The sequence below is a fragment of the Elephantulus edwardii genome, unplaced genomic scaffold (assembly GCF_000299155.1).
Source record: "Elephantulus edwardii isolate Elephantulus edwardi_28Jun2011 unplaced genomic scaffold, EleEdw1.0 scaffold00062, whole genome shotgun sequence".
NCBI classification, from domain to species: domain Eukaryota; kingdom Metazoa; phylum Chordata; class Mammalia; order Macroscelidea; family Macroscelididae; genus Elephantulus; species Elephantulus edwardii.
The window spans coordinates 15,349,776-15,364,711 of NW_006399812.1; the positions used below are offsets into that span (position 1 = coordinate 15,349,776).

At 40.3% G+C, this 14,936-nt stretch overlaps 1 pseudogene across 1 annotated transcript in view; it reads left to right on the forward strand.

Annotated features, from left to right (window-relative positions):
- The first annotated feature begins 2,439 nt into the window (after positions 1 to 2,439).
- LOC102847316 overlaps positions 2,440 to 14,936 on the forward strand; it is a 110,185-nt pseudogene continuing 97,688 nt past the window's right edge. The window contains exon 1 of the transcript XR_438897.1: positions 2,440 to 2,602. The product of XR_438897.1 is annotated as an uncharacterized LOC102847316 (transcript). The remainder of the gene's footprint in view (positions 2,603 to 14,936) is intronic.

Consider the following 14,936-nt stretch of genomic DNA (forward strand, 5'->3'; position numbering starts at 1 on the left):
TCTGCTCTGCATACAGGTTGAAAAGGTATGGAGATAGGACACATCCCTGGCATACACCCTTCTCAATTTTGAACCATGCAGTGTTGCCCTGCTCTGTTCTGACGACTGCCTCCTGGTCCAAGTATAGGTTTCTTATTAGCATGATTAAATGTTCTGGGATTCCCATTCTTCTCAGAGTCAACCACAGCTTATTATGATCATATGATACTTCTTGAGATATTTCAGTGTCGGTCAATTCTTTTTTGTACAGTGGCCTCATGTTTTTCCTCCATCTTCTTTTGGTGCTTCTTTGATCATTTGAGATTTTTTTTTCTCTCATAGTGTCTTTCAGCTTTACAACTCAAGGCTTGACTTTGTTTTAGTTCTTTCAACCTGAGAAATGCTGACCTAGTTCTTCCTTTTTTATTCTCCAATTCCAGCTCTTTGCATGTACAGGTTTATCTTTCTCTCTCTCTTTTTTTCTGGGAGTTTCAGAGAATTTTCTCTTCAGCTTTTCATTCTGATATTCCATGTTGTTGTCATAGTTTGTTGTGGAATGTTGTGGAATGAAGGGAGTGTCTCTGGCCAGGACAGGTCACCTAAGCTCCAGACAGGTGCAAGCCTCCCAATGGCCTTTAACATGGGGTAGAGAAAGCTCCCCTGTGTTTGGCTGTACCAGCTTGAGAAAGCTCACCACCTGGGAAGATGGCTGCCTCTTTTGTTGAGCTGGGAGTGATCCTCACAAGGCTGAGGTTCCCCTGACCAATCCACATGTTCCACGTCTGTAAACCCATCCTATCCTTTTTTCCTGCGTGTATAAGTGCAGTGCTTATCTCAATAAAATCGAGCTGGATTGACTCTGATCCTCTCCCAGAGTGATGTATCTCTGTCTGTTGTGCTTACTCCCATCAGGGTGTCACTGTCAAGTTGCTGGTGAACAGACAGCAACATATAGTGCCAGAACAGGGACAAACCTAATGTAGTATCAGGTGAATACCCTCTATGATCGCTCCCGTCAAGTTTTCGGGTGAATACCCTTTGTGCTCACTCTCATCAGGTATTGGGTGAACACCCCTTTCCATACTCACTCCTGTACGGCAAGATCCGAGCTTTGGTGCCCTGGCATAGTTTTGGAATCCTGGTATAATTTGGGGGGTCTTGGTAGGCTTAAAAACTTGATGCAGGTGGAAGGGAAGAGACCTGGCGTAGGTTTTCGAGTAAGCACCCCTTGCTTCAGTGAAAACAAGGGAAAATTCTTTCCTGTTCTTTCTTCTTCTCTCTTCTTTCCACACTTGCCTCTGTCAGGAAGCAGAGAACCATCTTACCGGGCAAGTGTTCCCTTGCCTTAGCAAGGGTAATTGGGCAAGTAATTTTTAAAAATTCAGCAAATAATTTAAAACAATTTGGCAAGCAATTTAAGATTCAGCAATCAATTTGAAAGATCCTTAAGTAAAGTGTTTAATGTCTTGTTAGAAAATGGGGAGGTCAAACTTACACAATCTCAAGCTTTTTCCTTTTGGACAACAGTAGTTGTTATTACCTATTGGATTACTGCTGCTTACATCTTTAATGTGCAAGCCTGTGGCCCTTTAGAGTAGTGAGAGAAGATTTTCACCCTGGGACCTACAACGCCCTTTTCCAGAAGGAAGTAGCTAAGAGGATACAGCATTCCCTCTACTAATGAATCAGGGTGAAATCTCTCTCAGGGGCATGACAGGGAATGGCAAAGGACATGTTGACGCAGGAGATCAATCAGAAATGGTTTTGACAAAGACTCTGGCACCATTAAAAGAAAGGCACCATCAGCTGCTTATAAAGTGTTATGGTAGGGGATCTAAAAAGAGCCCTAAAGAATTTAGAGAAGATGATTCACCACTTCTTCTCTTCTGTAGTCTCCCGAGAAGTGGGGAACACAAAGAGAGCAGGTGGGGACAATATAGAGAAAGCAGTGAAGAAATGGGAAATTTTTGGGCTGAGGTGTTGTGTAATCAGTAGGATTCTGGGTGGAGCTCTGTTGGCATGTGCTTAACACCTGAACGTCCTTTACCAAGGTATTGTGTGATCAGTGGTGCTAACACTGAGGCATCATGTGTTTCTTTTTGGCATATATCCCACACCTGAACATCCTATAGGTTATCCGTGTGCTGAGAGAGTTAAAAGAACTTAAGACAGCTGTTAGAGATGATGGAGCTCATTCTCCATGGCAAAGGCACAGCTTAATTCATTAAGCCTTAATTTAAATACCCCTAAAGATGGGAAAGATATAATGAGGGCAGTTTTTTCAAAACCTCCCATGTGTGTTTACTGGCAATCAGATACACCTCCCAGTGAGCTACCAATATGGGTTACATGGAAGGATCCAATTATGGAAAGGGCCAGATCCTTTACTAACCGTTGGGAGAGGTTTTGTTTGTATTTTCCCACAGAACAAGCCACATTCTGTGTGGATTCCTGCTCATCATGTCCGATTCCAACCCGCCTACCAAGAAGATTTGTCGATTGAGCATCCACGACAAGAAGATGAGGCAGTGGAAAAGAAAGCTGAACTCCCAGAAGCCACAGACACCTGTGACCTGGGGAATGGTGAAGGCACTCAACCAACAGGCTCTTGACCTTGAGAGTGGTAAACCCAGTGGTCCTGTGTTTATAACGCTGCTTAATGCTGCTTTGACCATCAATAGTGCTGTAGTGGGAGAAACTAATCAGGCTTTGTAACTTTTATCTCTTCACACACATTTCCTAAATGTACATGGCTTTCCTCACTATCCTATATTGATCTCCCAATTCAGTCCAGAAATTAAGGCATAACAATTCTAACTTTTCTTGTTATCTCCCCAGTTACTGTCACAAGAGTGGCTGCAGATCTCTTCACAAGACAGAATGCTTGAGGAGCTTCACTGAATAATCTCTACTCCTACCTTTGTTGGATTGTCCTCCTCCCAAGAGACACCAGAAACTTTCCCTTCTTTGGGCTCATTTAAAAGAAAAAGGGAGGAGATGTTGTGGAATGTTGGGGAAGAAGGGGGTGCCTCTGGCCAGGACAGGTTGCCTGAGCTCCAGATAGGTTCAAGCCTCCCAACAGCCTTTAATACAGGGAAGAGTAAGCTCCCCTGTGTTTGGCTGTACCAGCTTGAGAAAACTTACCACCTGGGAAGATGGCTGCCGCTTTTGTTGAGCTGGGAGTGATCCTCACAAGGCTGAGGTTCCTGACCAATCCACATGTCCCATGTCTGTAAGCCCATCCTATCCTGTTTTCCTGTGTATATGAGTGCAGTGTTTATCTCAATAAAATCGAGCTGGATTAACTCTGATCCTCTCCCGGAGTGGTGTATATCTGTCGTGCTTACTCCCATCAGGGTGTCACTGTCAAGTTGCCGGTGAACAGACAGTGACAGTAGTTGGATGCCTTCTGGTTATTCTTGGCTCATAGTAAGTCTGGCCCACCAAATGTTGGTGAGCAGCCCAACACTTTGCCCATCATGCCAATGGAATTCTTCAGTATTGCAAATTCAGGCTTGAATTCTCCTTCCATTCTTTGAGCTTGAGAAATGCTGAGTGAGTTCTTCCCTTTTGGTTGTCCTTTGAACGTTTTGTTATAATTCTTTCTTTGCTCAGACTGCTCTTTGACAGCTCTGTTCAGCTCTCTTTGTTGTTGTGTGCAGAGCTGACTCATAGCGGTAAACTGCACCAGAGGAGATTACCTTTCTTTCTCCCGAGGAGAAGCTGGTGGCTTCAAACTGCCTGCTATTGGGCCGTACCACAACTTCATACTCATTAGGCCCCCAGAGCTCTCCTTTAGCTCTCTTACTTCATTGTTTTTCCCCATTTGCTTTAACTTCTCAGTGTTCTAAAGCAAGTGTCAGAGTGTCTTCTGACATCCATGTTGGCTTTTTCTTTCCGTCTTTCCTGTCTTTTTTAATGACATTTTGCTTTCACCATGTATGGTGTCATCCCACAACTCATATTGTCTTCAGTCCGTAGTGCTCAGAGATTCATATCTAATCTTGACAAGGTCTCCAAATTCAGGCACGATAACTTGGAGAGGTCATAGCCTGACTCCTCTGGATTTGTTTTCATTTTCTTCAAAACAAAGACATACTCTTCTTTCCCTTCCGAACTTACTTCGCTGAAAAATCCCCCGATCGTCATAGCTTTCCTGGTCTTGGTCAGTGGCTTTGTCATGACCCCTTCTTGCCCTGTCAATCACCTCCATTTCCTCAACCTCTTCCTCATCTTGACTCAGCAACTTCCTCCCCCACCCCTCTTTCTCTGAGTTGTTAATTTTAATTGAGATTTGAGGGAAAGTCTACAGACCAAATTTTTTTTCTATCCAACAGTTTGTACTTACTGTGTTTCATGACATCAACTACAATCTCACATTGTTCAAGCACTCTTTACTTTGTCCCTGTGTTTCTGTTTTCATATGCAAGTTCAAGTTGAAGCTGAAATAATATATTAAAAAAAAAAGACAATATCAAGACATAACAGAAACAAAGTAAAGGAGAACCATGAAGACAATGGGGAAACTCCCCTATTTTATAAAAAATAAGAAAGAATGATATTATAAATGATGTTATGATATATGAGCAGTTGATAGTCTGTTCATCAGCTGGCTCCTGACTTTTCTGTCTGATGATCTTGAGCTTCACTTACCACAAAGACATTATATCTTGGAATGGTTATTCTTTATGGAGTGTAAGTCAATCCATTTGAAGGCCATCTTAACATTTTAAGACGACTATGTCTGCTGGCCTAATGGGTAGGGAGTTGTGCTCCCTATCCAAAGGTAGTCAGTTCAAATCCACCAGTGAGTCTACAGAAGAAGGATGTACAATCTCCTCCTGTGTGACATACATCCTTGGAAACCTGCTAGAGGGTCTGCTATGAATTGGTTCTGATTCGAAGGCAATGAAGGAAACAGAAGGCAGTAAGGGATGAGATAGACTAATGCAGACCGAGACACAGGGAGGAAGTGAAAAGAAGGCATAATGTGTGTGAAGTTTTGAAAGGGAAGACAATTCGCTTTGTAAACTTTCCCTAAAATCACTCTTAAAAAGTTAGCAAAAAAAGGAGAGAGAAAAGAAGCCACCTAGCTGAGGAGATGGAAAAGAGGAGGAAATGGGAGTGATTGCACAGTCGGTGGGCACCATGGCCGTGGGATCCACCAATACTCAGTAAGATAGCGTTCAGAGGGAAGGAAGAGTGTGTGCTTTCAATGCTGAATTTGAGTTTGAACATTTTCTGTAATCAGGAATAGGAAATGCTCTGAGTGACAAAGTAAAAAAACCAACAAAACACCACAACAAATCCAACATCTAGAGACTGAAGCCCAAGCATTCATTTGTCTTTTTTTGATTAATCTGCAGGAGAGTTGTGTAGAAGAGTTGAACCTTCCCCTCCAATAAGACAGACTACTTTAAGCAAAGAAAGTTCCAGAAATAGTATTTCCTTACTTTCTGGTCAAACTATTCCTCATTTCTCATAGCTTTATCTGAACATATGAAGATTCCCCTTTTTAAATATCTTGGCAATATGCCTAGCATACTTGTTTTCCTTACTTAGACCACACTTCTCTTTGACCAGAATTCCCTTGCTGGCTTTGGCTGGCATAGGACTGTAAAAGAGCGACACGTCAACTTTTTGAGTTCATAATGAATCAAACTGCCCCTTGAAATTTTAGTCTCTTGCTATGGACCGACTCATCCATTCTTTTAATAACTTTGGTTCCGCTTTGCACTCCACCAGCCTTTACTCTGCGTACTTGTGGTAGAAAGCAGCCCCTAGCTAAGCACTGTTTTCTGGGTGTGGCTCCCCTGAACTTCCTTCATTTTGCAGTCATGGTGTCTGCTGGTTCCTTCGAATTCTCTGACAATAGCTCATCTGCATCATCTCTTCCACTATCTCTGTGGAGCTATGCTACCATAAAGACAGACTACTTATAGTACTTTCTGCTACAGGTTACATATAGACAGTTTGCTAATTAAATGTGAGCATTTGAATATCCAAGTTCACCCAGCAAAATGACTATGATAAAAATAACAACCAGAAGAAAATACCAACTATTGGTTAGGAGGTGGAGAAATTGGAACCCTTTTACTTTTTGCAGGTGGGAATGTAAAATGGCATAGCCAGAGTGGAAGACAGTTTGACAATTTCTTTAAAAGTTCAGTAGAATTACCCTGTTACCAGCAATTCTACTCGTATAGACCCAGAATAATTTCAAGGTGTTTGTTCATCAATGTTTACAGCAGCACAATCCATAATAGTAAAATAGTGCAAACAACTCAAATGTTTATTAATATGTGAATGGATAAGCAAAAATATCTATTCAACAACGGAATAGAATTCAACCATAAAAAAAATGAAGTAATGATTCATACAAAACACATGAATCTAGAAAGCATTAAGAAACCAAATACTGCAGGACTCCACATGTATGAAATGTTGCTGTTTGCTACTGCATCCCTTGTGTGTCCTGGTGACTCCAAGCATGGAAGAAAGGCTGCCCTTTCCTTGATCCTCTTGATGGGTTGTAGATCAGACTGTGTAATCCAAAATGATTTCTGAAAAGATTTGGGGAAGTTCATAAAATCCCAGCAAAGCAGAACCACTTTGGAAAGGCGAGAAACCAGAGTAGCAGAGGTTCAGAGAGCAGGAACAAATGGACGATCTAATCAAGGAGCTGCTAAGTTGAGGAGGGTCACTCCAACCATACTCTGTCCTTCCCATCATTTGAATTGCCAGGAGAGGGTCTAATTGGCCTAAATTGGGTCACATGATCATTTCTGAATGCACATAGTCAACCAATGATTATGACTCTGACTAGGTTCTTCAAAGAACCAGTATCAGAAGAATAAAGGGGGATAAAACTAGTAAATCAGTATAAAATGTAAAAAAAAAAAATTACTCCAAGGTCATCTGCAAGCCTACTAACTCAAGTAAAAACTTTTCAGAAGTATGCTTTGAATGAAAGTTTCTTTTTTAAAAAAATTTTAATAATTTTAATGAACATTTACAGAGATTTTGGATTTCCATTCATTCATTGTTGTACTTTTCTTCCTACCCAGTCCTCCCCCCTCCACCTCTCCTCCGCTCCCCAGTTCACTCCTCTCTTTGAAAAGTAAAAGAAAAATTCTTCCTTTGGTATACAATCCCCCCACACCCCTCCCACTGCCCCAAGTACACTCTATCCACTATGCAACCTTAGTTCTGGACTCTTGTGATAACTATAATACTCTATCACATATTGCTTTTAAATTATTCTCTCCCTCATCTGTTTCAATGCAGTATACATAATTTATCCAGTTTTTCTCAGTCTTACCACAACCCTGATATCAGTCCCATTCTACAACAGTGGCACCATACAGTATTTGTCCTTTTGTGACTGAGATCTTTCACTCAGCATAATGTCCTCCACGGTTACCCATTTTGAATAACAGTTCTTGAGTTCCTTGTTTTTCAATGCAGCATAGTATTTCATTGTGTGAATATACCAGAGCTTCTCTATCCATTTGTTTGGTGATGGACACCTGGGCTGTTTCCAACTCCTTGCTATTGTGAAAAAAGCTGCAATAAACATGGGTGTGCATATATCTGCTTGGATGTCAGTTATGGTCTCTTTGGGGTATATTTCCAGTAGTGGAATTGCTGAGAAAGTGCCATATCACCTTCCACAGTGATTGCACCATTTTACATTCCCACCAACAGTGAATAAGGGTTCCAGTTTCTTCACAGCCTCGCCAGCATTTTTTGCTTGCTGTTCTGTTAAATTTTGCTATTCTTACTGGGGTGAGATGATATCTCATAGTTGTTTTGAGAAACAGTTTCTTGATGTTATGTGCTGTAGACTCAAAGCTGACCCTCCAATAGGTTTTCAACTCCTGGATGTGCTCACCTGTTGTGTCAATGTCAAGAAATCTGGAGAACAACTGCCTGGCCAATTGACTGGAAGAGATCCATATTTATTCCCATTCAAAAAAAGAAAAAAGAAGATGATCTGACAGAGTGTGGAAATTATTGAACAATAATATCACACACAAGTAAGATCTTGCTGAAGATTATCTAAAAGTGACTGGAATCGTACATCAACAGAGAAATGCCAGATGTGCAAGCTAGGTTTAGAAGAGGCCATGGCACTAGGGATATAATAAGCAATGTCTTTAACAATCTCTCTCTCTCTGTTTGCTTGTTTATCTCTTTTTATATCTTAAAAGTGACTGCTCTATACTAATCCTGTCTCTTTAGCATCACAAAGACAATACATTCCTAAATGGGACCAGAATAGAGGGTAAGATTTACAAAACTAGTCTTTTGGGGGTGAGGAGTGGAAGGAAAGAATAGTTCAATCCCTAACACTTAGTAAAGAAACCTACTAGAAAATGAAGCATTTTCCTAATTTTTTTAAATATATGAAATATCTATGCTTTATATTTAACAGAAGTGAAATTGAAATACATAAAACTATTGTTTTTCTTTTTAAAAAATTTTACTAGTTTAGTTACAAAAATGGAATGCATTTTCCTTTTTATTATTAATTTTAATGAAAATTTACAGAGAATTTGGATTTCCATTCATTAATCGTTGCACTTTTCTCCCTGCCCACCCCTCCCCCCAGCTCACTCTTCTCTTTGAAAAGTAAAAGAAAAATTCTTTCACTGATATCCATTCCTGTACAGGAGGAGATTGTCCCTCCTTCCCCGGCAGAGTATCTGGTGGATTCAAACCATGCGCCTCTGGGATTGCAGTGCAGCTTCTTGCCATTAGGCCACCAGAGCTCCCCTCATATATCCCTTTTTAACAGTTTTCTCCCTCATCTGTTTCAATGAAGTATACATAATTTATCCCATCTTTCTCAATCTCTCCCCAACACTGGTATCAGTCCCATTCTACAACAGTGGCACCATGCAGTATTTGTCCTTTTGTTACTGAGATATTTCACTCAACATAATGTCCTCCAGGGTTACCCATTTTGAATAATATTGCATGAGTTTCTTGTTTTTCAATGCAGCATAATATTTCTTTGTGTAAATATACCAGAGCTTCTCTATCCATTCATTTGTTGATGGGCACTTAGGTTGTTTCCAAATCTTTGCTATTGTGAACAAAGCCGTGATAAACATGGGTGTGCATATATGTGCTTCAGTGGCTGTTATGGCTTCTTTAGTGTATATTCGCAGTAGTGGAATTACTGGGTCAAATGATATTTCTATTTTCAGCTTTTTGAGAAAGCGCCACACCACCTTCCACAGTGATTGCACCATTTTACACTCCCACCAACAGTGAATAAGGGTTCCAGTTTCACCGCAACCTCACCAGCATTTGTTGCTTGGTGTCCTGTTAAATTTTGCTATTCTGACTGGGGTGAGATGATATCTCATAGTTGTTTTTATTTCCATCTCTCTTAGAGCTAGGGATATTAAACATTTTTTCATGTGTTTGTTTGCATCTGAATGTCTTCTTTGGTGAAGTGTCTGTTCATATCCTATGCCCATTTTTTCAATTGGGTTGTTTACCTTTATCTTGTTGTGGTGAATGCATTGTTTTTCAATGAACAATTTTGTGCAATGTAGTGCATTTAGAAAGTTGTACAACCACCTCTATTTAGCTCCAAGGGAGAAAGATGAGTAATCTCCTCCAGTGTGATTTGCATCCTTGGAAACTCAGTGGAGGGTCAGCTGTGAGTTGATTCTGACTCCACTGTAGTGAGCGAGTGAGGGTGAAAAAGGAGTGCTGGTGGTGCAGTGGTTACAGCAAGCTGTTGGTCAACCAAGCAGGAGACCCTTCAAACCCACTCACTGCTCCTCAGCAGAAAGATGCACTCACATTATAGCTTTGAGAACCCCACAGGCCGGTTCTACTTTGTCAAGTGGGTCACTGTGAGTCAACTGCCTTGATGGCAACACGATTTTTGGGTTTGGCTAGTTTAAAATGCACACCCAAAAGTGTAAACTACTTTGCCAAGAACTTGTTAAATGTTATCAGGAATAACTATTTTATACTGAGTGCATGTTGCAATAGTATTTTTGAAATATTGGATTAGATTGTTGTTCTTGTTGTTATTATGTGCTGTCGAGTTGCTTGCAAGTCATAGCAATGAACAAGAGCCCTAAACCCTGCTCTGTCCTGTGCCAACCTCATTGTCTCCACGTACTCCCACTATACCAATCACTGAATTGATTCTTCTCATTGAGGGTCTTCCTCTCCTGTGCCAACCCTCCACTCTCCCAAACATGACATCCCTCTCCAAGGACTGGTCCCTCCTCGCAACATGCCCAAAGTATGTTAGACGAAGCTTCAGAATCCTTGCCTGAAAGGAGCAGTCTGGCTTCACCCTCTTCAGAACAAACCTGTTTGTTCTCCTAGCAGTCCATGGTATGTATATTCAACACTTCTCCAGCACCACAGCTCAAAGGCATCAATTCTCTTTCTATCATCCTTAGTCACTGTCCAGCTCTCTGATGCATAGCAAGCAATTATGAAGACTGTAGCCCAAATCAGGTACACCTTAGTCTCCAGCCTGGCATCTTTGCTCTTCAGTACTTTGGCGAGGTCCCTGACAGCTGATTTCCCAATGCAATTAGTCTCTTGAATTCCTGTCTTCTGGTACCAAGAGTGTTGACTGTGGATCCAAGCAAACTAAAACTGTTAACTATCTCAATCTCTTCACCATCCATACTGATGCCTACAGATTGGCCCAGTGATGAGAATCTTTGTTTTCTTGATGTTTGAGCTTCAATCCATATTGAAGACTGCAGTCCTTGACCTTCTGCAGCAAGTGCTTCAGGTCTTCCTTAGTCTCAGCAAGCAGGGTTGTGTCATAATGCAGTTGTTGATAAATCTTCCACTAATCCTGATGCCACATTCGTCCTCATACAGCTCAGTGTCCCGGATGATCTATTCTACATACAGATTGAAAAGGTATGGAGACAGAACACATCCCTGGTGGACACCCTTCCCAATTTTGAACCATGCAGTGTCGACTGCCTCTTGGTCTAAATAAAGGTTTCGCATAAGCACAAACAAATGTTCTGGGATTTCCCATTATTCTCAGAGTTAGCTACAGCTTGTTGTGATCCACACAGTCAAAAGCCTTTGAATGGTCAATGAAGCAGAGATAGATATTCCTCTGGTATTCCCTGCTTTCTGCCAAGATCCATCTAACATTAGCTATAATTTCCCTAGTATCTCAGCCTCTTCTAAACCTAGCCTGCACATCTTGCAGTTCTCTGTTGACATGTCGCTCCAGTCGTTTTTGGCTAATTTTTAGCCAGATCCTGCTTGCATGTGATATTGATGATATTGTTCGATAATTTCTACACTCTGTCAGGTCACCTTTCTTTGGAATGGGAACAAATATCAATCTCTTCCAGTCAGTTGGCCAGGTGGCTGTCTTCCAGATTTCTTGGCACAACTTAGTGAGCACATCCAGGGCAGCGTCTGTTGAAATGTGTCGGTTGGTATGGCATCAACTCCTGGAGCCTTGTTTTTTGCCAATTCTTTCAGAGCAACTTTAACTTCCTCCTTCGTCACCACAAGCTCTTACTTATATGTTATTTCATTAAATTCTTCTGTGTCAGCCAATTCCTTCTTGGTATAGTGACTCTGTATACTCCTTCCGTCTTATTTTAATTCTTCTTGGATCATTTAACACTCTGCCGAAAGCATCCTTAAGTATTGCCACTCATGGCTTGACTTTGCTTTTTAATTCCTTCAGCTTAAGAAATGCTGAACGAGTTTGGCCCTTTTGATTTTGACTCCAGCTCTTTGCACATTTCATTATAATACCTTGCTTTGCCGTCCCAAACTGCCCTTTGAAATTTTCTTTTCAGCTCTTTAATGTCTTGATTCTTTCTTTAGCTTTGGCTTCTCAGCACTCCAATGAAATGAATCTCATCTGACATCCATCTTGGTCTTTTCTTTCTCTTCAGCCTTTGTCATGATCTTTTGCATTCTTCATGGACGATAGTCTTGATATCCTCCCAGAGTTCATTTGGTCTATGCTCATTGGTGCTCAAGGCCTCAAACCTGTTCTTGAGATGGTTTTGAAATTTGAGTGGGACAGGCTTAAGGTTAAATTTTGGTTCCTGTGGATTTGATTTAATTTTCTTCAGCTTCAGCTTGAACTTACACATGCGTAGTTGGTGGTCTGACCCACAATCAGCACCTGGTGTGGTTTTCACAGCTGATATTGAGCTTTTCCAGCGATTCTTTCCACAAATGTAATCAATTTGATTCCTATGCATACCATTAAGTTTTACTCCTTTTTTTTCTTTGAGAAAAAAAAAAGAGCAAAAGGATTTGGAATTAAATAATTAAATTTAACCCAATGTATCAAAAATACTTCAGGCTGCAAAATTTGGGAAAATTATTCCATTTCCTCCTGTCCTGGCTTTAGCTGTTGGGGTGTATATTTGAATAAGTCATTTTAATAGGTCATTCTTGTATGTGAATGGATAATATCCTATAATTCACAACACTGTACTTCAGGATAGAACTTGAAAGCTTGAAAATTATCATTACAACAAACAAATGTTTTAAAATGCTATGAATTTGTCACACTTCAAGCCTAGAACCAAAAGTCATAGTAAAATCGTAGTTGTTGTGGGTTTGTTTTTTGTTTTTTTTTTTAAAGAAAGTTCTCCCCCCACCCCCCAAGCAACTGGAATAGAGCAAATAGTATTAGGTCATTTAGATATCTTTAGGCTAGAAGATAAATCTTGACTATTACTTCAGACTATACATTAAAATCAAGTTCAAGTGGATTATTGATCTAAATTTGAAAGCAAAAACAACACAGGAAATTATATAACCTTAGGGATAGCCAGTGTTCTCTTAAACAGGACCCAGAAAGCGAAAGCATTAACAAAGTGTGTTGTGTTAAAATTAGAACTCCTGCTCTTCAAAAGACACAAGGCAAACTACTATGGGAAGAATGTATTTAAAGGCATATATCTCACAAAGGACTTGTATGACAAATAAATGAAGAATGTGTAACACCAATTGTCAATATCGGATATCCCAATAGAAAAATGGACAAAAACGGGACTCACAGTTGACAAAAGTGAATGTACAAATGGGCAATATACACCAAAAATGGTGCTCTATCTCATAGATTATTAGGGAAATACTACCTAATGTTGTTGTTAGGTGCTGTCAAGTTGACTACAACTCATAGTGATCCTGTGAACAGATAGAAACCATGTCTTATCCTCTACCTTTTCCCTCATGATATCTTTTCCCAAAACCTGGACCATTCAGTAAATATACCCAAAGTAGGCAAAAACATGATGGATGGAGAAGAGACTGAAACTGTCAACAACTTCATCTTGCTTGGATTCACAATTAACACCCTTAGTACCAGCAATCAGGAAATATGGAGATGCATTTTACTGGGAAAATCTGCAGTTAGGAACCTCTCCAAGTTATTGGGGAGTAATGACATCATTTTGAGAGCTAAGGTATGTCTGATTCAGGCCATTGTCTTTCCAATCACTTGCTATGCATCTGAGAGCTGGACAATGAATACCTTTGAGGTATGTTGTTGGAGAGAGCACTGAACATCCCATGGACGGCCAAAAGAATGAACAATTATGCCTTAGAGACGGTGCAGCCAGAGTACTCTTTTGAGTCAAGAATGATGAGGCTTTGCCTCACACACTTTGGGCATGATGCTAAGAGGGGCTATTCCTTGGAGAGGGACATGATGTGTGAAGGGTGGGGGTCGGCAAAGGAGAGGAGGACACTTGACCAGGTGGATTGACGTGGTAACTGCTGCAATGGGCTCTTGTGTGCCAGGAGGTGTGAGGATGGCACAGGGTTCAGATCTTTTGTTTATAGGGATGCTACAAGTCATACTTGACTCAGCACCTAACAACAACGTGTGAGATAAAATTTCACCAGTTCTAAGGAGCACCCAGTTGTGCTCACTCCAAGTTTGTTCTTTTGGCATTCCATGGAATATTTGCTACTCTTAACCAACTTCAATTCAAAGACATCAATTCTTCTTTGGTCTTCCTTATTTATTGTAAAACTTTCAAATGTACAGGAAGCAATTGAAAATGGTATGCCTTGAATCAGGTGCATCGTACTCTTTAATCTGAAATCCTTGCTTGTTAGCACTTTAAAGAGGTCTTTTGATTTCTTGACTGCTGATATTATAAGTATTCATTGTGGATCCAAGTAAAGTTAAATTGTTGACAACTTCAGTCTTTTCTCCATTAATCATGATGCTGCCAATTGGTGAGGGTTTTTATTTTCTTTTTTGGTGTGTGTAATTTTAATGAAAGTTTACAGAAAAATTGCATTTTTATTCATTCATGGTTGCACATTTTCCTCCCTACCTCCTCAGTTCACTTAAAAAAAAAGCATTCATTGTTGCATAAACACCCCCCCCATTCACTTTGCCATGAACCTCTTATACGGGACTGTTTTCATACAAATAATGCCTAATCATATAGTCTTTTTTTAAAAAAGAATTTTTTATTTAAATTGTGATTTTAATAAAAGTTTACAAAAAAGTTAGGTTTTCATTCATTGATTCTTGCACATTTTATGCCCTTTCCCTCCCTTCTTCCAGTTGACATTTTTAATACTAGTTTATTTACAAAATTCAAATACATTGTTTTCGAGAACAGAATCTTCCAATTTCCCTCACCCCTCACCCATCAAATTGTACAACTCCATGATTAGTTCCCTCCCCTGCACATCCTCATCCATCTGCTTCCACTCTCCCCCACATATATTTCTTTTTTTTATTATTAAATTTTATTAGTTTTAATGAACATTTACAGGGATTTTGGGTTTTTATTGCTTCATTGCTGCACCATTCTCTGATTAATCTCCTTTGTCGGTGTGTCCTTTGCCATTCCCTATCACTCCTCCCTGAGAGAGACTTCACCCTGATTCATAAGGAAAAGGGGATGGCGTATTCTCTTAGCTACTTCCTGCTGAAAAGGGAC